This window comes from Canis lupus, chromosome 33, assembly GCF_011100685.1.
Source record: "Canis lupus familiaris isolate Mischka breed German Shepherd chromosome 33, alternate assembly UU_Cfam_GSD_1.0, whole genome shotgun sequence".
In the NCBI taxonomy this organism is placed as follows: domain Eukaryota; kingdom Metazoa; phylum Chordata; class Mammalia; order Carnivora; family Canidae; genus Canis; species Canis lupus.
This window is the reverse complement of record NC_049254.1, coordinates 3,441,831-3,465,420: the sequence shown is the minus strand read 5'-3', so window position 1 is coordinate 3,465,420 and position 23,590 is coordinate 3,441,831. Positions and strand designations below refer to the sequence as shown.

General features: G+C 34.8%; 1 long non-coding RNA gene across 1 annotated transcript; it reads right to left on the bottom strand.

The window, feature by feature from the left end:
* Nucleotides 1–18,265: 18,265 nt before the first annotated feature.
* LOC111093711 lies at nt 18,266–22,800 on the bottom strand. The gene is made up of 3 exons (XR_005383031.1): nt 22,689–22,800; nt 21,072–21,166; nt 18,266–18,644 (listed from the first exon to the last, which is right to left on the bottom strand). It is a non-coding gene; the product is annotated as an uncharacterized LOC111093711 (long non-coding RNA).
* Between the last annotated feature and the right edge of the window lie 790 nt (nt 22,801–23,590).

Genomic DNA, 23,590 nt, shown 5'->3' with positions numbered 1-23,590 from the left:
AAATATTGTCCTTATGCCTCACTTTCATCACAGTTGTTGTTTCTCTGTGAGCCAGGTGACAAGTATATGGGAGTGCTGGGCCGTGTAAAAATGGATTATGTACCCATCCCTCCTTACTCTCCAAAAAAACACACAAAACCCTGGTTTGTATTCATCGCCTGCGTACAGACCAGCTCTATCTAACTAGCTGGCTAGGTGTCTAGCTATCCATTATCGTCCACACTGATCGTTTACGTCTCACTCAGTGAAGGCTGGCGAATCTGTTGTGTTTGTGGCTGTCTGGCGCAGCTGTTGCAACAGAAGATGAAGTTGCCCCAACACTAAAGGGAATGATCGATGGCCAAGGTTTTCATATAGCAAAGTGCAGTTTTGTTACATAATTACCGGAATTACATGCAGCACTATATCTATTTCCTGACTATAAATTGAAGGGTTGTTCTGTCTGAGTTATGAAAGGAATTATAAACTAATTTGTGGAAACAACATCTGCTGTGAACGGGCAAAAAAGCTCCAGTAAGAAAGGAATAATTTATTTCCTTCTGTGTTGTAGCTATTTATAAGATCAAGAGAAAATGGCAGTATTTTCACAGTCTATCGTCCTTTACAAAAATATTTATGTCTGCACTCTTCAATTCTGCAAAAATACAATGCTACTACCTTTTTTTTTTTTTTTGGTCATATTCCAAAGAAAAGGAGAAAGCAAAAATATTCAATTTCCCATAAACGTATTTGCTTTTAACTTGATATACAACAAGGCACTGGTTTTATTAGCACATTTTGCATATTATAAGGTACATTTTTATGTTTTCTAAAACACTGTAGCTCCTAAAACACAGAGAAAATGTTATAGATGTTTCTATAACGTTCAGAAGTAGGACAACAAGAAATCACTGCTCTGAAAAACCAAGTGCCATTTATACAACTCGGTTCTCTGGAGTCCCAGTACTGTCCAACAGTCCACTCATGCAAATTCTACCAATCCTTTAAGTCTTCTTTTAAATAAAAGTTGACCCTGGGATTGGGTGAATTAGGCTTGGTGTGAAACAGGAGGTTTTGGAAATGTGGGATCTTGGACAAATGGAGGATGTCGCATGCTTCCTATTGTTTTACACATTCAGGTCAAATATCACATATCTGTGGGTCTTGTGATTGCGTGTTGACTTATTATTTTTGTTTCCACCCTTAAGGATGACTCATGAAGAAAAAGGCAGATGATTATATACATGTGTTCGTACTTCTCTTCTTTTAATTCGTCTTTCTTCTCTCCTGATCATCTAAGATTGCTTTTTATCATTTCCTTTCTGTTTGAACAACTTCCAATAGTCAACTTTTACATTGCTAGTGACAAATTCTTTTAGCTTTCTTTCATCTGAGAATGTCTTTATTTCACCTTCATTTCCAGAGGATTATTTTGCTGGGTAGATAATTCTAGTTTGAAAGTTCTTTTCTTTCATGACTTGAACAACTGGTGTGTCACTTCCTTCTGGCTTCCTTGCTTTCAGATGAGAAACCCTCTGTCATTAGAATTGGTGTCCCTTATACTTAAATGTTCCATTTCAAGGTGTTTTTTGTCTTTTTTTTTTTTTTAACAAAAGCTCAATTATGCTGTGTTTTGGCATAGAATTATTTGTATTTATCCTGTTTGTGGTTTGATCAGTTTCTTAAGTCTGTTGCATCTTTTGCCAAATTTAGAAGTTTGGAGCAATTTTCTTCAGATTCTTTTTTAACCCAATTCCCTTTCTCTTCTCTTTCTGGGACTTTGATGACACAGTATAAGATCTTTTATTATCCCACTGATCTTTTTGTCTCTATTCATTTTTAATTCCATTTTGTTTTCCTCTCAGTTATTGAGATTGGGTAAATCTATTCATCTGTCCTCAACTTCCTTCATCCCATCGTCTCTTGACTATTGAGTCTGTACTGTCTAATTGTACTATTCAGTCCAGCATGCTTTTAATATGCTTCTTAGTTCCATAATTTACATTTGCTTCTATTTTTATAACTTTTATTTCTGTGCTAAGATTTTCATTATTTTTGTTTGTTTCAAGAGAAGTTCTGATTGATTGGTAAGGCATTTTTATGAAGGCTGCTGAAATACCCTTATTGATTAATTCCATTTGATATATCTTGGTGTCGGTATCAGTTGTTTTTATTTTTTCCTCCAAGTTGTGATTTTTCTGGTTCTGAGTGATTTTCTATAATATTCTGGGACATTTTATCTATTCTAATGCAAGAGACCTTCTGTTCTACTTACATTCATTATTTTATCATGCACATACCCTGCTTAAATTTAATATACAGCTCCTGGTCTACTTTTGTAGGCCCTGGTTCCAACAACATTCAATTTTCAGAAACTTGCAGTGTTATTTTGGTCTCCTTGGTTTATCTGGTACTGCTGTGGTTGTCCCAAGGGGGAAGGACTATCTCTTTTCTCGGTGGGTTGAGTTCCAAGCAGGCAGGAATGAAAAGGCTTCCCTATGAAGTCTCTAGTCATGATGAATTCCCTTGTCTGTGGGGGAGACAGTGCTCGCTGTGCCAGGCACTTGTTGTGACAAGATTGTCCCTACTAGTATCCCAGCCACTCTCTATCTCTGGGCAGGGGAGAGGAGGTTTTTATATGCCTATAAAGACAAAAAGGCATCGTGGGCAGGGTTCCTTCCTTATTTGGGCCCAGTCTTCTTTGTCAAGGCTGACCAGATCTCTGGTGTTACCCCATTGGAGAGGAGAGTTCTGAGTCTGCCTATAAGGACAAAGAGGCTACCCACGCAGGGCGACTTGTGGTGAGTTTCTCTTTCCTGTGCTGCCTAGACACCCATGTGGCTCGTGGTGAGCAGGAGAAGTTTCAGACCGGTGGAGACAGATTCTTCCCCACACTCTTTTCCTGGACAGTTTTTGGTTATCAGAGATCCCAAGAGGTGCCCCTTGATGGTGGTGAGATGCTTTGGAGGTTGTCTGGCATTTTTTCTTTTTAAGATTTCATTTTTTTATTCATGAGAGATGAGAGAGAGAGAGAGGCATGTTATAAAACATGTTTTATAAAAAAACAAAAATTTAGTATAGTTACAGAAACATACGTAACCAACAATAGATTTTATTGAGTATATGCATGGGAAAGTTTATAAATCAACAGGAAAAAGACCAGGGGACACTAAAACTCACTGGGCCAATGATATGAGTAGGCAATTTTCAAAAGATGGCTTCCAAGTGGACAATGGGCATATAAAAATGTGCTCAACATGGAAATGCAAATTAAACAATAAGTTCATGTTTAAATTGCAATTTTAAGCTCATTTTTGTGATTAGAATTATAGCTGTAAACTCATAAGGACAGTAATCGTGCCTTTTTATTAGCACATCATTCTTAGTTTCAAACCTAGTGTATTTATATATATTCTAGGTGCTCAATATTTTAAAGATGAATGACTATGGTTTATGATAGTCAACGAATATGTTATTTGTTGAACAGATATTTCAGAGCAAATTTGCCAATCTGTCATTTCATGTAGATGACAAATAATCCTCAATAATCCTTTCGTAAAATTATACCAAGAAAAAACATAGCAAACCTTTAAATAGTGTGTATTTACAATATATCTTTAGTCATCAATATTTTAAAACTGATTTCCCTGTAGCAAATATTTGGTAACATTTATCACAGTTTTGCCTTCCTCCAGTAAAGTATATTTATTTGCACATCATAGATGACTTAAATTTTAATCATCACCTAAGATATGATTTGTATTTTTAAGTCTCATGGAAACAGGTTATTTAAAACATACACATAAGCACATACACACACACACACACACACACACACACACCCATCCACATGTAAATACAGATAGAGATTTGTAATGATCAAATAAAAACCAAATTGTTTAGTTAGCTTCTACTGATCACTAGATTTATAGAACAACTAAATTAACTAATTGTGACTTGCAAAAGTTACATAAAATTTCTGAATCTCAGTGAGTGTTGGGCTCTGTGACCTCCAAGCTATTTTACAGCTTAAACAATCCATCATTCAATAGTAATGATTTTTGAAAAAGAAAGATTAAAGCATTTGCATACAATATTGAAGTCTTTTACCTCAACTGTTTCTGCCTTTTTACAAAATAACAAAAGTAAATTCTTTCTGAACTGAGTTCCTCCTTTTCATATTTATTTGTATTTTTAGTCTTAAGTAAAAGCAATATGTATTTGCATCTCTCTGTAAATTTGATTGTAAAATATGATTGAACACATAAAATTACATATTTACTCATGTCTATATATGTGTATTTATATATTTTGATGACACAACTTAGAGTTATTTTTTATCTTTGTTTTATTTTCTATTTTAAGTTCTTCTTTATAATGTAGATAATATTAGTATTAGTATATCATTTATATCATTTATAAATAACATGTGGATGAGATCTCCCAAATTTTAGTGATATATTTGCAAAAACAAAAGTTTTATTTATCTTTAACTGATCTAATTATTTTGTTCAAAATAATAACAAAAATGTATTCAACTATGTATGTTTATGAATAATATATATATATGTATATATGCTTATGTGTGCTTATATATAAGTGAATTGCTACCAAGAGAGAAGGAAGAAATCAGGAATATGTTTTTTACTCTTAGGTACTCATACTACCCATAAAGTGTTATAGTGTTACTTGGAAGTAGATTTGATTAGTTGTACATGGAGTTGGCATGACTGACTCTTTCTCTAAGGAAAATAATAAGACTCATGTTCATATCATATTAAAAAGAAACCTAAATCTGGTTTTATTAGGAATCAATATGAAAGATTAAAATTATGCAAATAGAAGATATTATTGGAGAACATTCTTTAGGATCTCACAGAAGTGAAAAACTTAATCAGGAACCCAGATGCCATAAAGCAAAGCATTGGCAGATTGATTTTTAAAATTCTGCACTTTGAATATGTCAGGCAGGACATTGAGCTCCAGTAACAAAAAAGCTCAATATTTAGTGCTTTAAAACAACAAAATGTATCCTTGTACACATTGATCCCAGTGCAGATATGCCTGACTAGTGGATGATTTTCCCTCAAGCAGTGATTAAGGGTGTAGGCTCCTTTCATCTTAGAGGATTTCAAAGTCACTGAACTCCTCCGCCTCAAGCCTGTATAGGGAAAAGAGAGTGGGTGCATGACTGTGTGAGTGCTTTGTACCTAAATAAATTTTACAAATTGATAAAACCATTAAAATCAATTAAGACTGGGAAAGTTATATAAACAATATTCATAGAAAAGAAATACGTAGTAAACATAAGAAAAGATGTGCAAACATCTTGGTAATAGAGTATAAAAGTATAAATTGCTTATAAAGTTGCAAAGATTGATATAACTTTAATGAGTGTGTATCAAAAATCCCGGTACAAACGTGTGAATTGATAATATTAATGAAATGAAGTGTGGTGGAATTTATTAAATTTAAAACAGGAAAACACTTTGACCTAGAAATTTCCCTGAAAGGAATTTATCAGAGAAAAAGTAGTGGTAATAAGATTGCAGTTTCTAAGATATTTACTGAAACAGATTTTAAATCAAGGAGAAAAATACAATTAAAAGAGACTTGATTTTCAGAAAATAATTTACCTCCAGTTGTTGATCTGGAAAGTAGTTATATTTTAGCTTAAAGAATCCAGTTGTAAAATAACATGTAAAGCTGATCTTGTTTTTCTGGAACTAAAAATAATGTATATGACATAAACATCAATTTTAACATTTTTTTTCCTTAGTGAAGTTTGAGTGCCATTAAAGCAATATGCATATATTATTTTGTTTTATTTATTTTTAAAATATTTTATTTATATATTTGACCCAGAGAGAAGGACAGAGAGAGAGAACAAGCAGGTGGAGCAGCAGGCAGAGGGAAAGGGAGAAGCAGGCTCCACGCTGAGGCAAGGAGCCTGATGCAGGGCTCCATCCTCCGAACCCCCGGATCATGACCTGAACCAAAGACTCAGGCTCAACTGAGTCACTCAGGCGCCCCAAGGGTACATTATTTTAATTACAAATAAGAAAATTTTGAAAAGAGAAAAATATAAATGTGGTTACTATTAACACACATGCTGCAAATAGGTTTTAATTCCATTAAGTAGTCTTTCTGTTGTATAAATATTCCTAGTTGGGACCGGCATACAACAATAGGGTTCACAGGTTTGAAATTGTTTCCACTGTTTCAAGAAGGTATGAATATTGAAAATCTATCTTAAAATAGAGTACTAAGAGATACATAATCTGAAATTCTAACTCATTTTCACTTACAATCACTGTAGAGTTACCTGATTAAGGAGGAAGGATACACTAAACTGTAAATGTAAAAATTTACATAGGCCCATAGGTGAGCTTTATTGTAGTGTACACGCTAATGATAACGGTTGACTGAATCTGCATGTCATTGGACTGGGATTAAGACTATGAGGCCAGGGATCCCTGGGTGGCGCAGCGGTTTGGCGCCTGCCTTTGGCCCAGGGCGTGATCCTGGAGACCCGGGATCGAATCCCACGTCGGGCTCCCGGTGCATGGAGCCTGCTTCTGTCTCTGCCTGTCTCTCTCTGTGACTATCATAAATAAAAAAAAAATTTAAAAAATAATACGTGGTCAGCCAGCCAATATTTTCTGAAAAGGAATTACAAACTACATACTATATACCACAATATTTTCTTTAAAATGCACTTCTTGTCCCATAGGATTATATAGTTTAGCAAATTATCTCACTGATTCCTTCAAGCTCACTCACAGCCACCATCTCCCCTCAAAAAGAAAAATTTCAATTAATATACATTGAGTCTGACTGTGTGCAAAGTTCTGTGCTAAGTAAGCCATGATTGCTTCTAACATAAGAAATACATGGCCTGCAAAATTGGAAAATTTAATAGACCACTAAATGAAATAAGTGTTTTCCAATGTGTGTGATGACTAAAATTTGCCATCAACAAGCAGAGCCTGAGAAGAAATGAGAAGAAATAATTTTATTCAGCAAGTACTGATGAAGGGGTTGGCATCTAAGATAAAGCAGCAAAGCTGTGGCTGGTTACAGACCCTCAAAAGACCTCACAGATCTTTAATTAGCTGTCAGACTCTCCTCCATGTGAAAGGACTCAGAGTCTCATTTTGGCTTCTTTATTATTCTCTTGCATATATAAGCTAATACTAACATCATTTATTAAATTATTAAAATTAAACATACTCCCTGTGTGTATTTGTAAGAAAGGATGATGCTTATTTAACTTATTTTTTTTCCTAAGGGGGATCTATCTTTTCTGCAGATAAGAAGTAACCCAAAGATAAAATAAATTAAGGATACAACAAATTTGGTTTCTTTGAACTATTTGTAAGTAAACTTTCAGATTTCCAATAAGGTTTCCATCTCCCTAAAAAATACTTCTCAAAACTTAGATGGCTTTGACATTCTGCATCCTACGCAACTTGCACTCACGGTTCCATGTCTAGGTTTTGCAATGATATTGACTTAAATGGCAGGTATTTAATACTCTTCAGTCACACTGTCGGGCTTGGCCTTTGGTTCTCTTTGTGTAATGTCTCAAAACAGTGCTCTCTTCAGCATTCACAAAGGCCTCAAAAATGATTGTTGGATATTAACACATTTATGAGCACCCCAATTCTTATAATAAAGGCTCTAACATGAGCTTCTTTCATTAATGTTTCTTTGTTTGTATTTTACTTCGCTTGTTTTAAATGCCCAACCGTGGTTGGGTAGCTAGCATCCAGACATCTCCGAATAAACTCCTACAATGTCAAATACCTGGTTGCTTTGTCTTGCACAAATACTGTTAGTCTAGGTTCCCTGTCTTTGCAATGACTCATGTGATAGTGTATGGTTTAAAGAATTCAGTCGTAGAGTGAGTCAGATCCAATTTTAATTCTCAGCTGCACAGTCTCTTGCCATAAGAGCGTGCTCTGTGGTCACGGATAGCACGGAAAAGGAGACAACACAAGTTAGTATTTTTTTTAAATGTTAATTAGGTATAGTTTTGTTAACCAGGTAACTTCAAGAATGAGAAAAGAACTCTAAGGTATCATAGAGATGGCAACTGCAGAGAGTAGATAACCTCCTAGATCTAAAAAAAAAAAAAAAAAAAAGGTTAAAAGGAGGGAATTATTAAAATTTAGGAATTTGGGGCACCTGGGTGGCTTAGTCGGTTGAGCCACTGCCTTCAGCTCAAGTCATGAGCCCAAGGTCCTGGGATGGAGCCCCTCATCAGGCTCCCTGCTCAACGGGGAGTCGACTTCTCCCTCTCCCTCTGCTGGTCACTACCCCCCGTCCCACCTGTGCTTGCTCTCTTTGCATCAAATAAATAAATAAAATCTTTAAAAAAATAAAATTTAGGAACTTAAGGGCTCCATGGAGTTCAAACTCTGTCTAGGAGAAGGTATAACTGCTTTGATGAGGTCTCTTTGAACTCAGAGAGGTGTCCCATTGGTTTAGAACCTAGACTTTGGAAGTGGCCCCCAGGAGTTTCTCACTCTAAAGCTAGTCCACATTCAGCTTCCAGCAATTCCTCCAAGTAACCTCTTAAGGGATCCTACCCATTTATACAGCTCTAATGCTTTTGTTCGAGGTCAGGAGGACACATGGTGATTCGCCCTATGGTCTCAATTCTCAAAATATTTTTTTCTTGTAAGAACCTGAGTAACAGCTTCTAAGCTCTTCACGTGTTGGAGCTAAAACAAGAAATCAGGACACTCATTATAAAGTGAAAATAAAAGTATTCAGTAGCAAGATAGTAATTGAAATGAGCCAGTAAATCATAGAAGCAAAATAGAATTTACAATGTGGGCAGTTGACACCAGTGATTTACCTGCTTTAGGTTTCAGTCTGTTCATGGCAAAATCAAGAGTACAGACTACTTAATATCAAGTACCCAGTGTTGTTTTGAAAATTCATTTCCTACAACCTTAGAAAAAAATTTTCTGAAAGATGTTAAATGGAGAATTTTATAAAGATTTGTGTGGTTTTTTTCCTGAATTGTATTTAGCACTCACCTTCACAGCGTTTTATTACACTTTATTTTAAAATCTTTATTTCCCATTATGTCTTTATATCAAAGTAATTAAAATATTCAGTGTGCTTAACGTACTATATTTTCAGTTCTTAGATTCATTGCTTTACCTTGACTTTTCAGCAAAATAACTTTCAATGTAAAAAAATCTCATGCTTAAAATAAACTCAATCTGAACAAATAACGTTAACAGAATTCTAGAAGTATAGTGATTCCCATCACAACTCTTACCTTTTCACTTTAGGTAAAGAATTAGAAGTAATTACTTAAGTGTTCTTCTCTAAATATCTAAAGATTTAGTGCTGATTGTTTTATCTTTTATGCAATAAGGAAAAAATGAATTCCCTTTGAAGAATAAGTTTTAGTGAAAATTCAAATTAAGTTTCAGAAATGTAAATTTAAATTAAAAATCAGAGTGAAACCTGATGCAAATGTGTCTTGAAGAAAAACATGGTGCTTTATTTGACACAGATGACTGTACTTTGATATAAAAACAACTTTGAGAATTACTTATCACTTATGTGTTATGATGTAACGGATGTCAGATGTGGCTTAGTATTACAGACTTACTCCTGTCCCTAATTCTAGTATTTCTTGTATTTCCTTCCTAACATTATGCTTCTAATAAAAACAATGAATCCTTAATAATAAAATACTTACATAAATAGCAATGTGTTTACATTGCTTTAGTTTTCATTGGTTTGTTGTTGTTGTTATTGTTGTTTAATTCTAGAGCTGATAGATCTACAAGATGGAATGTTCTCGCCCTCTCTGGTATTACTGAAGGGACAGTTTTCTCCCCGATGGTTCACTGATTTACACTGTTTTCCTTCCACCTAAGTTTATAAGCAATTATGAATATTTTTGTGGGCTCCGTTTTTAAAGAAAGGATTCTTTGCTTCACAATTCAACTGAATCTACTTTGTTTTGTTTCTGTAGTAATCTGATACAGAAAGATGAGAGGTTATAGATTTTGAGGCCTAATGGTCCAATGAGTGACCACTGAGCTACTTACTGCATATCTCCCAGAAACCTAATTAGGTTATTAATATAGTCCTAGAATTTTTGGGGTCACACTATCTGCACCAGGTAGTAGATTGTTGCATTACACAGTTTAAACCACCTCAAGTATCGTATAGTTTGCTTGCATGTAAAAGACATAGGCCATATTTTTTTAGTTTGTTTTATCAGTCTCTCCAACTCTGGAGAGAAAGGCTTTTGGTGCAGAGACCATGGTGGAACCCTGGGTCCCTTTTGGGGCCAGTTACTTTTACACTGTTTCTAATTCTAGTGAATTCAATCAACCACTGTAAATTTTCAGCATTGTGAACCATCAGAGAACTGGGTAAGTCAGACTAAAATTCCATTATCACAAGGAGAATGAGTTTCAAAAGTTTTCATTCTGGTGAAATAGAGAAGTGTCTCGGGTTTGTGATGTGTCTTACATGATCTTAGGCAAGGGCAGCTCCTTCTGATAAGCTGTGTGAGACAAGGTGTTGAAATTCAGAAAAATTATGCAAGGTCTCCTACAGAAAATAAGTAGCTTAATCTCAAAATCTATAATATGCTTACACTGTACATAATTTAACAGGGATGTAGTATAAAGTATAATTTGCTCCTTTTTGCATTTCCAGTTGATTTCATGAATATATAAGGGACGGGGAACAAATTAAGCTCATGCAGAGTGTCTACATCTTAACCTACAGGTGGTGCCAGGTGTCACAATGTATGTATACCCATCCATAACTTATGGCATCTTTTTGAACAGTAAACTCAGATACAAAAATAACTTAGATATTTAGATGATGGCATTTGATGAAAAAGTGAGTACCTGTTTCAGTATAAACCTTTAAAATGGCATCATCTCACTCAAGTTGAAAAACTATGTTTTGGGCAGCCCGGGTGGCTCAGCGATTTAGCACCGCCTTCCACCCAGGGTGTGATCCTGGAGACCTGGGTTCGAGTCCCACATCGGGCTCCCTGCATGGAGCCTGCTTCTCCCTCTGCCTGTGTCTCTGCCTCTCTCTCTCTCTCTCTCTCTCTCTCTGTGTCTTTTGTGAATAAATAAATTTAAAAAAGAGAGAAAAACTATGTTTTCTTTTTACTCTGGTTAGAATATGTAAAATTAGTTATATTTCTGAACATGGGATCCTAAAATTAACATGCTCCTTTTCTGTCTAGAAATCAAACAGAAAACAAAACACAATTTAACTAAACAAAATAAAATACCTAGATAAATATATACGTATAAATATCCCACAAAATATTAAAGCAGTAGTAGTGTTGAAAGCACGCAGAAGTTTAAAATAAGAAGTCATGGAAAGGGGATTTGGTGGTAGCCCACTATCTGTGTTTTGTTTTGTTTTGATTTTTGTGTTCAGAACAAATGTCATTATGATGTGTTGATTCCTGAGATGGACATTAAATCCCCTGTTTGGAATAGAAGGAACAGGGTTATACCTGGAGTTTCTTGGATCCAGCTCGGCTCCTAGGAGTAATAAACCAGGAATCACACATATATCCATGTATGTATAAGAACTCTGTCTCTTGAAAGCAGAAAATAAGAGAGTATTTACATTGCAAACAATCCCTAGGTGCTCAGCTGCTGGTGCCCTTTATCTGGGAAGAAACCTTTGAAAGCTAATTTTAATCATACCTTAGCCTAGATTATAAGAAAAATTTTAAGGTGGCTTGAAATAATGTGCTGATCCCTCCCCCAGTGGACATCTTCCTATCAGCCGGTTAAAAGCCAAGTGATCATGCAATGATGAGGCATTAAAAAGGAAACAGTACAAGGTCTAGACAAAGAAGATAGTCCAACAAAAGAAATAAGTATATGGCAGAAAAAGTTTCCCCAGACAGGAAGAAAATGCAATTTTACAGAGTAGATTAAACGTGAGGTAAACTTTGCCATGAATTAAATTTATATAATTAAGTAATTGCTTCTATGATAGCAGATACAAGGAATACCTTCAAGAGCCCAGGAAGAGAGATTGAGAGAAAACAGATGAGGATGATGATAATGATGGTAATCATCATCATTATCAAATCTTACTAACACATTTAACAATTACTTCAGGAAATCTTAATTGTGGTTTAAACTGATTAGTGCCTCATAACAAGTTAGGAGATAAGTGCTACCTATCATCCACTTTTTTCTTTTTTTTTTGATGAGGAAACAGAGGGATATAAGAGATTTAAAAAGGTGGTCCAAAACTGAATAATGAAATATAAATGAGAGTCCAGAAACAGACCCATGTATATGTAATCTCCAGATTTGGAGATTTTGGAGAGTCAACATTGGTGTGTAATAGGAAAGGATGTGTTGTTGTTATTTAAATAAATAATGATGGGGATCCCTGGGGGGCTCAGTGGTCTAGCGCTGCCTTCAGCCCAGGGCGTGATCCTGGAGACCCGGGATCGAGTCCCACGTGGGGCTCCCTGCATGGAGCCTGCTTCTCCCTCTGCCTGTGCCTCTGCCCCACCTCCTCTATCATAAATAAATAAATAAATAAATAAATAAATAAATCTTTAAAAAAATAAATGATGATGAGTCAATTGGATAGCCATATGAAAAAAATAAATAAATGTATCCGGATTCCTGTATCATATTATGTATTAGAGTTCTCCAGAGAAACAGGACCGATAGGATATATATTCACACACACACGCACACACACAAAAGGAAATTTATTTTGAAGAAATGACTCACACAGTTAAGGAGGCTGATAAGTCCCCAAGCTGGAGACCCAGGAAAGCCAGAGATAAGTCAGCTGGATTCCAGAGCCTGAGAACCAAGGGAGGAGGTGATGCACTTCTCAACTGAGAGCAGCAGAAGACACGACGGATTGTCCTGTCAATCAGTAAACAATGTGCGGGAAGTATTTTGTTAGCAGCGTTCATCATTTAATAAAAAAAAAAAATATTGGTAAAAAGGTGACATTTGGAATAAGACTGTGTTTTATTTTGGAAAATTGGATTATATAAGATGAAATGAAAAAACAGAAGGTTAAGAGGTAGTACTTGAAACAACAGCAGTCAGTGCTCAGTAAGGGAGGAAAAAGAAGCGGGTTCCTCTGCCTTTTGTTTTATTCAGGCCTTCAAAGGATAGGATGATGCCCCTCCACAGGGCAGGGCAAACTCCTGGGTCCTACAATTCAAATGCTACTCTTATCCTGCAGACCCAGATATAATGTTGAGCAAGTTTGTTGTCAAAAGACAGTAATGTTACATTATCAGGAAACACCTTCCTGATCATGTATATAGGGGCTGTTGGCTTGGAGGGCTAGAAATGGAACAGGAAGGCATCTTAAGCTCAGCTATTAGTGTTTTCTAATCCAATCACTAGGCTGATTATTCTCTCACAAATAGCGTGTTGGAAAAATATATTGTCAAGATTAATCACGCTAGGTAAGCTTACTGAATTAATACAAATTACCTTTACCAAAGCTTAATATCTTTACTTATGCCTTAAATATTACTAAATTTCTGAATGCGAAGGTAACTTCATGATTTAGATGTCATGTAGCTTGGAGGTTTTACAACATGCTGTACCACTTGCAACTAATAAAGAAGTTTCACCTATTGATTCTACTTCATTTGCTATGTATGGTAGTTGTTGTTATTCAGTGTAAGATAGGATAACATTTCCTTTTTTCCTTTTTAATTTCAAATTGGCCAAGTTAAAAATAAATGTTTGCTAATATACTCTATCACTATAAAATGACTAAGCTGCCACATTCAAATATATTTTTATATCAGTATTTCCTACATGATACTTTGGGATACATTTGAATGTTCTATAAAATATGTATCATAAAATGATTTTTAATATAAAATATCAACTAATCATTTGTGTTCCTCTCTTGACAAAATTTCCTTTGCAGGGAAATAACCATAGAGAAAAATATGTCTATAACAGTACATATATGTGTATCATGAAGCAGTGCATTAAAAAAAATAATAATAAAAATAGTACTATTTTCTAAAGAAAAGAAATGAATAGGTGTTGACTGAAGTCAATTTATAAATTTTCAAAGAATTAGTATTTTATTACTTGCACAGTCACTCGGTGACACCTTTTTTTTTAAGGTTTGATTTATTTATTTCAGAGAGAGGAGGAGGGGCAGAGGGAGATGGAGGGGGAGAGGAAACGGCCCCCAAGTGGACTCCATGCTGAGCTCAAAGCCACCCAGGAGCTCTAGAAGGGGGTCCTAGTAGGGCTCCTGATGGCCTCCACTCACCACTCAATGCAGGGCTGGATCTCAGGACCCTGAGGTCATGACCTGAGCCGAAACCCAGTCAGGAGCTTAACAGACTGATCTTCCCAGGGATCCCATTCAATGACACCTTTTTAAAAAGTTATTGAATTAAGAATTTCAGTACAATATATCTGTCATCCAATCATGTATGTATATAAATGTACATTACTAATCACTGGATCTAAAAGTTTTTTACCCAAGAAGCCTAGTTGATTATGGTATAAATCTCTTCCAACTCACAAACCTCTAAAAAGGGAGACGTGGGTCCCTCAGCAAGTGGGATATGGAAGAAACCCATTAAAGCACAATATACTTTATGCTGATATATAGATGTGATCTATTCCCTTCTTTATAAGGACTTATCTGAAAAAGAGAAATCTCTTGTTTGGGGCTGATTATTCTCCTTCTGGCACCACCCAAATTACCAGAAGTATGCAGAAGAACTACTGATTGGGAATTATATCTCTACAAATGACTACTTTCATGATAAATACCATAGGAAAAAATTGTGGCATATTATAAAATTATGTTGTGGTGATACACACTTTATACAAAATGATAGTCGTGCATAATTAAACAGGAACAGTTTTTACCCAGGAGATGAATTAGGGTTTTAGGATACAGGAAAGAAAAAAAACAAAACAAACAAACAAAAAAAAAAAACAAAAAAAAACATAGTGATAAAAAAATTAAGTTAAAAAATAAATCATTTGAAATCATTTATTTCACAGGAAGATACACATTTAGCATTTCTGCTGTACGAAGCATTTTTGGTGACAGTCTTGCCACCATTGTGATTTGTGTAAAAAAAAGTTAGGTTTGTTTCATTAAGAGCAGTGCAGTGAGAAATTGGGAAGAGCTGATGCTATATAAGCACATTTTTATTAAAGTTACCTAACTTGAGAATTTTATTAGCATCACAAGAGAAATTAAGAGTGGGATTAACATTAATATAGCAAGGTAAGCATAGAAGAACATTTGCAAAACAAAAACCACTTCAAAGTTGAACTTAAACTTCTTGGGTCTATTTCTAGTTTACTTTAAAAAGATTTTTGTGGCATTTTTCTAAGCAACTTTGTCAGGAGACTGACACTGTAATTTAAGCTTAATGATAACATTTTTAAATTTTGAATTATAAATTCATTTGTACAATACCTTTTCTGGGCAAAATATTTTACTGGTGCTTCCTCTAACATAACAATACCATAGTATTACTGTAACTTACGAGTGAACATTAACAAAGAACATATACCAGCAATTTAGTTAATATTTGAATTTTATTGAAAACATTTTTTATTTCCCCGGGTTTGGGGATCTTTCACAAATATTAAATTCCCTGTAAATTATTTAAATATATAACCTTCCTTTTATTATTTAACATTCTTTTTGGGGAAAATGAACTTTTCCATTTCTTTAGAAACTTTGAAAAAGAAGGTGAAAGAAAAATAGACATTGAAATCATAAACACAAACAAAACACAGGAACTGGTTCATTCTATTAAATAATTTTCAATCTGTTCTGAAACACAGAATTTTTATACTATTAGAGTTATTAGAATATTCATCATTTTTACATTTTATTCATATGCTAAAAGCTGGTCAGTTGTGAGTTTTTTTTCTGATATTATCCCTCCATGAAATAGCTTAGTTTTTCAACTATATTAATGAAAAAAAAAAGCACTAAATAGCCATGATTTTCAGATATCATATTGGGGTTTTTTTAAGATATAGAAAAAACTAATTTTGTGCTCTTGTAAATTTATGGCCTTGTTAATTAAAAGTCTCCTGGTTGTAGAAACTATAATAAAATTCAGAGGCTCTGATGACAGATGCCTTTTAATCAGAATACCTTGGTCTTTGAGGTTGCTTTGTGACTATTATATAAATCCAAATGGGATTTTTAAAATGTCATTAAATGTAATCAAATGTGAAGAATTATTAGTTGAGATGCTAATGTTCATGATTTATATGAAAAAGTGTTTGAATTTCAGTACTACCAAGTGTGCTATGTTATTTTGAATTCTGGTTATCAGATGACCAATTGTTAATGATTCCTTAGGGCTATGATTATTTATTTCTCTGCTGGGAAAGGATACACAGTGGACAATTTCACGGTAAAATATAAAACATGAGATGGAACCATGTTTCATTCGAAAATGTTATATGATCAGAGAGCATAGATTTCTTAAATGTGATTTTAGTTTTTTAATGTTTATATTATGGAGGGTCAGTGAAAAAGTTCTTATACCTAAAATGAATGGATCTATAATCAACAAATTTTACCAAATTTATATATATATATTTTTTTTTAATTTTTGTTTTTTTGTTTTACAGAGAGAGAGTGTGAGTGGGGAGGAAGGGCAGAAGGAGAGAGAGAGAGAGAGAGAGAGTCTCAAGCAGGGAGATTCCCCAATGAGCAAGGTGCCCCATGCAAGGCTGGATCCCAGGACCTTGAGATCATGACCTGAACCAAAATCAAGAGTCAAATGATTAACCAACTGAGCCACCCAGGCGCCCCTTACCTAAATTTTTATAAGGTAACTAATTACAGTTTTAATTTTATTTGTCCATTTATGTTTTTTTTTTCTTTTTTAAAGATGTGATCTGTTTATTTGTGAGAGGCAGAGGGACACGTGCACAAGTGGTGGGGAGAGGCAGAGAGAGAAGCAGACAACCCACTGAGCAGGGAGCCTGATGCAGGGCTCAATCCCAGGCCTCAATTCCGGGACCCTGATACCATGACCTGAGCTGAAGGCAGGTGCGTCACCCACTGAGTTACCCAGGTGCCCCTGCTTCTAGTTTTGATATAAGTTTCCTTTAGATAAGGTTCTGAGAAGAGATTTTGTACTTCTTGAAATAAGTATTATGACCTCAGATCTTTGAGTATGACAATTGTCTCTTGATAAGATTTACAAGGATTGACAGTGCTAAAAATACAAACTGTTGTAATAACTTGGCACACAAATTCTTTATTTGAGGCCATCTTAAATTGACATCTCCTATTCTGAAAACTTTTTTTTTTTTTTTTTAATCTGACTGAGCTGAAAGAACATGGACTTGGAGCCTTTGGGAAGTATTAAATAATATTACTACTCTTTTCAGGTCATGATTCAGCACTGATAGCAAGCCATTCCTTCAGGAAATGGTTTTGACTGGGTAGTTCCCTAGCAACAAAGGCCATAGCAACACCAAAGGAGGCATCAGTAATGCAGACTCTCTCAGGGAATTTTGATTGACATTATAGAACCTGCATTGCCTGTAGGAGTAGGACTCCTAACAGTGGCTGTGACCTTTATCATCTTCTTTTTTTATTTTTCTTTGAAGTCATTACAGCTGTTTTTCCACTGAGTTGTAAACCATGCCAGTGGGATCCTGAGACAAGATTTTTTTTTCCCGGGATATAGAAAACAGGAAACAGATGTACAGCAAAATGCACACATAAGATTTTGTTGGTTCTTATAAGCAAAGGACTTGATAGAGAATTATATGCTGCCCTAGAACCTTTTGGGTTGATTTTTTTTTCTAATCAAGAGAATATGCTAGGCAATAGAATTCACATACATAGTTCATATAAGTTACAGGAAATAATCAGTTGATTAAGAGATTGATTAAGATTGATTGGCAGCTGATGGAATCTTACTGTAAAATATATGTTTCTGTGGCTTATGATGGAAAATGAAAACATTGCTTGAAAGTTAAATTGATTAAGTCAATTCCAGGACTCACTTTAAGGTAAATATGTAGCATTTTACTTTTGCTTTAGATTAAGAACAAAGCCACAGTGTTCTCTATGATTACAAATTTGTCAAGCAGAGGCTGTAGTCCTTGTGTGGGAAGTGGCCTTGTGTTTATCCACAATATTATCCATTTGGGATAAGCATTTTAATATAATTCAAATTCACTTTCTTTTTCAGTTGAAAGCAATAATCTCAGTTCCTTCTATGAATGGTGGTGCACATATTTTTATTTGTAGCAGAGATTTGTGGGTGATTGACTCCACACAATCTCCGCTATTGGCTTCACTATTGAGGTTGAAAATGGGAGTGATGGCAACCCCAACCTCCCTTATCATCAGGCAGGACACACATGGCTGATCACTGTGAGCAGAAGTGCGCTCGGGGCTCTTGGAAAACTGTTTGTTTTTCTTGTGAAAAGAAAATGGTTACTATTGGCACAACCACCACCACCACCTCTGCCTTCTCCCCACCCCCATCGTTCTTCCTGCCTGAAGAAGCATCAGCAATCCTGAGTCCGTGAAGCAAAGGTGCAGGGCGGTGCCCAAGTGCTGGCATGGTTGAGCAGCTAAGACAATACCAGCAGTTTCTTCTTTCCTGCTTCCTATTATTAAGAAAGAGAAAAAGATGCAATGTGTTTAAAGGTTCTCAACATTAGCTTTGCTTTGTTGCCAGCTAACTCTACCTTACTGATTCAACATAACTGCTTGGTTTGCATTGAATGATTGCCTTATGGTTTTCTGCCTATGGGTTTATTCTGGGAAACATGGTCGTTTTAAGGAGATACTTTTGGTTTAGTTTTGCTGGTTCAAAACACTGTGTGGAGGGTTAGACACTTGGCAAATATAACAAATAACTTGATATTGTTTATTCTACAGCAGGGTTTCTTCACTTCCACACTACTGACATTTTGAGCTGAATAATTCTTTTTTAGGGTGGGAAAAGGGTCTGTCCTGTGCATTTTAGGGTATTTAGGAGAATTATTGGTGTCCACCTATTAGATGCCAGTAGCATCTTCCTCTCAGATAGGACAATCAAAAAGTCTCCAGACCTTCCAAAAGTCCTCTTGGGGGCAAACTCATTCCAGTTGAGAAACAAAATATCTATAAATATTTGGATAAGTAAGATACATTAAAAACGAGGAATTTCACCTTCCTGTTTTTGGTTTTCAGTTGTATTTGGTAAATATTTTCTGTATTGCAGTTACTTTTGCAGCACATATATTTTATTTTGAACTGTGAAATTGCTTTCTATAACATGACATGAAATAAGCTTCAAACAAAACTTGCAAGAAAATGCTGTAGAGTAAGTCTTTTTTTATGTGACATGAAAACCACAGGTGAAGTCTGTTAAAAAGAAAGACTGAAGCAAAGTAGTAAATAATTGTTTGGCATCTGATAGTATTCAGTTGTTTATAAAATTACAAACTGATAGCAATGACCAAGTAGGGAAAGAAGCCTATGAAACAGCTTTTAGAATTTCTATTCCAATAAAGACTGGTACATTGGAAATAACCTGAAGTACATCATCCCAAAGAAGACTTTTAAATCCAAAGAATATTTAAATCCAAAGAATAGTAAGCACTCTACAGGCTATACGTGTGTGTGTGTGTGTGTGTGTGTGTGTGTGCTGCTACTTTACACTCCTAAATAATTTTGTCTACAGGGGACCATAAAACCATTGTGTTCAATTAGATGCTTTGCATTGTCTTTGAGTTGGCTTCTCTGGACAGTCTATATATTTAAATTGTGTTTTAAACAGGAAAATGATTTATTTTTCACCATAGATGCTAGGCTGTGTGTTTTGGTCACAGACAGGCAATAATTCTCAAACCAATTTCACAGATGTTTTACTCTATTTTTATAAAAGCATAAAATACTTAACTGGCAAATAATGATTTACAGTGGCCATTAGTTATTTGTTCTTTATATCATTTAACAATTATTTATCCATTACCTATTTGAAAAATGTAACTACTTCAGAAGCTGGTGTTGCAAAGAATAATAATAAATGATGTTGATCTAAAGACACCTGCTGTCAAGTAAAAATGGATGGTAGATAAAGAGATAATTATAATGCTATGTGGTATTATATGATAATAATACAAGCATTTGTAAAAATTATAAAATAGAAATATGGAAAAAACTAGCTCATTCATTTTTATTGTTTTATTTATTAAAACACATATTTTTAAATTAATTGTGAAAAGCATTCAGAGCTCAGAACAAAATGTGTACAATCATTCAGAGACGTTCTAAAGTGAAGCCATAAAAATTAGCAAGATTTGGGGAAAAAGAAGTCACTTTTAATAAATCACATAAGCAGATAAGATTAACCATAGAAGATGGTTAACTGACACTTATTTCAATATTATTATTATGCAGATTTGTGGTTTTAAAGCAATTAAAATCAATGTAACTCAGAGCAGTGGTCAACTTCTTTCTGTATTTTAATCCATTATCATCAAGGGGAAACTTTTGAGGATAAATGAAATGATTAATTTAATATTGAAATCAAATTACTATTAATTAATATTCAATTAATTAAATTCTAATGGAATTTGTCTCAAGACAGAAATAGGCAAATACAAAGATGATCAGACAGGAGTAAGTTTTACCCATTTTAGCTGCTATTAATCGCAATTAACTTTCTACATTGATTGTTTATCTTTGTGGATAAAGCAGGTTGGCTCTACTGCTATGGACTAGAAGGTCCTCATTGTTGGGGGACCATTGGAACCACAGCTTTTTTCTTTTCCTCTATTTTTAAATTAGTGTACTTTGTATTGACTTCAGAAAGCATGAAGTGTTTGTTCTTCATTCTTTAGGTATTATTCCAGATAGCATTTGGTGCTCCACCCATAATACCCCTTTACAATTCTTTAGTCTAGTGTGTGCCACATTTGGAGGACGAATATACCAATTTTCTCCTTCAGGGTAGCATGATGCTAAGGCATCTTTTACGTGTCTCCCAAATGTTCGTATTAAGTCAGGCTTCAGATGCATATAGTAGTAATCTGCTAATAATATACCTTTCGTTGTCTTCCTTCCATTCCCCAACTCACTTTGCGTCATCCCCACCAGTGCTTTCTGGGATCTCTATCCAGATAAACTCTGACTCAGGAGCCTGGTTTTATAAGAATACATATTTATTATTCTATAAAGAAATAGAGGCAATTTATTAAACTCAGATTCTATTATTTCTTTGTGCACATAACTATCAACTATGATTTATAAAGTGATATTGAGTGATGATTGTGGATCTTACACTCTGAGGTAAACATAATGACCGTAGGAATAATAGTAAAATATATGCTTAAAGTTAGTGCAAAGCAACATATTAAAATGTTGTAAGTGGTAAAAATAAGTGCTTATAAAAAAGGGGAAAGTTCTGGGTGGGAGTTATCAGGAAATCAGAGAAAACATTAGTCCATTGTTTATCCAACATGTGTTTAGTGTCTCATATGTAGCAGGCACAAAACTAGATGATGTGAATAAAAAATTGATTACACAGGTCATGGTCCTGGGGTCCTGGGATTGAGTCCTGCATTGGGCTCCCCTCAGGGAGCCTGCTTCCCCCTCTACCTGTGTCTCTGTGTCTCCCACAAATAAATAAAATATTAAAAAAATAAAAATAATAAAAAATGAATAGATATATTTTTATACTTCGTTTGACAGAAATCATTCACTTGATAACTTAAAGAAAAAGAGGCAGTGCAGAGACATAATTAAGGGAGGAAGTAATTTTAGAATCTATCAAAATAAAAATTGCAGCATTTCATTTTTGAAATACAACTAGTGTTGCAATGACATTTATTTATTTATTTATTTATTTATTTATTTATTTATTTATTTATTTATTTTGCAATGACTTTTAAACTGATAAGTCAAAAGATATGCTCATGGGCAGCCAGGGTGGCTCAGCGGTTTAGCACTGCCTTCAACCTAGGGCCTGATCCTGGAGACCCCAGATCGAGTCCCACGTCGGGCTCCCTGCATGGAGCCTGCTTCTCCCTCTGCCTGTGTCTCTGCCTCTCTCTCTCTCTCTCCCTGTGTTTCTCATAATAAATGAATAAAAACTTTAAAAAAAATTTAAAAAGATATGCTCATATGTTCAAAGTGTCAAATAAATGCAGAGGATAAAATTTGTAGTTTTCTTGGGGGGAAGGATAAAAAGAATGTAGATCCTAGATGCTTTATCATCACTGATCACATAAACCTTCAGAAATTACAGCTAACACAAGACGCTCTCTAGTGAATTTTACAGCTGAATTGACTAATTGACTTGTCCTCTAAGAAAGATAATTAAAATTTGAAAGAAAGAGAGGTAGCTGAATGTAAAACAAAGTTGGCATCAACAGCTCAGGAGTCACTAGTATGATAATAATGGACTACTAGAATTTCATATGATTTTAATTAAGCATTATGAATATAGTACCATTTAGAGCATGTTGCATGTATCTGGTCAAGTGATTTGAAACCTGAAGATTCAATCAAAGATATTGGATGCATTTCATTAAGTCTGCTACAATATTTCTAGATCTCCCAGTTCTTAGACCCATCAAAATGGAGCACATTGAATCAGAACTACTAAATCTTTTAGTGACGTTTGATTTCTTTGCATGATTTGGACAATACTTATTATATACCTGTAGTAGGGTTTCTTCAAATAGGAAGTAATGCCGGCTGTTCTTTTGTTGTGAACTTTGGCTTCCTCATCTTGGAAATGCTGATGTTAGGGCCTATCAAAGTTACTTTTCTTCTTTCTTTCTTTCTTTCTTTCTTTCTTTCTTTCTTTCTTTCTTTCTTTCTTTCTTTCTTCTTTCTTCTTTCTTTCTTTCTTTCTTCTTTCTTTTTCTTTCTTTTTTCTTTCTTTTTTCCTCTCTTTCTGTAATATCACAGTAAACATAGAGTTTACTAGATACCTAGAGTTCATCCTTTGTTTTGTTAAGATTTTATTTATTTATTTATGAGAGATACACCGAGAGAGGTAGAGACACAGGCAGAGGGAGAAGCAGGCTCCACGGAGGGTGCCCAATGTGGGACTTGATCTCAGGACTCCGGGATCACGCCCTGGGCTGAAGGCAGGTGCCTAACTGCTGAGCCACCCAGGGATCCCCCTAGACTTCTTTATTGAAAATTAGACATGATTTAAAATCAGAAATCTTTAAAAAAAATAAAAAATAAAATCAGAAAAGGCTCTAAGCTGCAACATAGTAGTAAAAAGAATGTTGTTGAGTCTCACTATAGCTGTATTTTCTGGCATTTAATATCTTTGAAAAGTTTCATTATTTAACCAGAAATACTCTAAAATATTTAGTGGAAAAAAATCTCACTATAATTCAAGGTATTATGATTGAAAGAAATTTTTAATCATCTACACTGACCTCATCTAATTCTATATCCCTTTTCCTTGGTAGTTCCTTTTTATTTATTGATAGGCATCATCTAGGCAGAATATTTACCTCAGAATAAAGAGAAATTGCATACAATAGGGGAGATGACAGCATTTAAAATATTTATAATGTCCTCAGTTGCTGTGCAATATTTT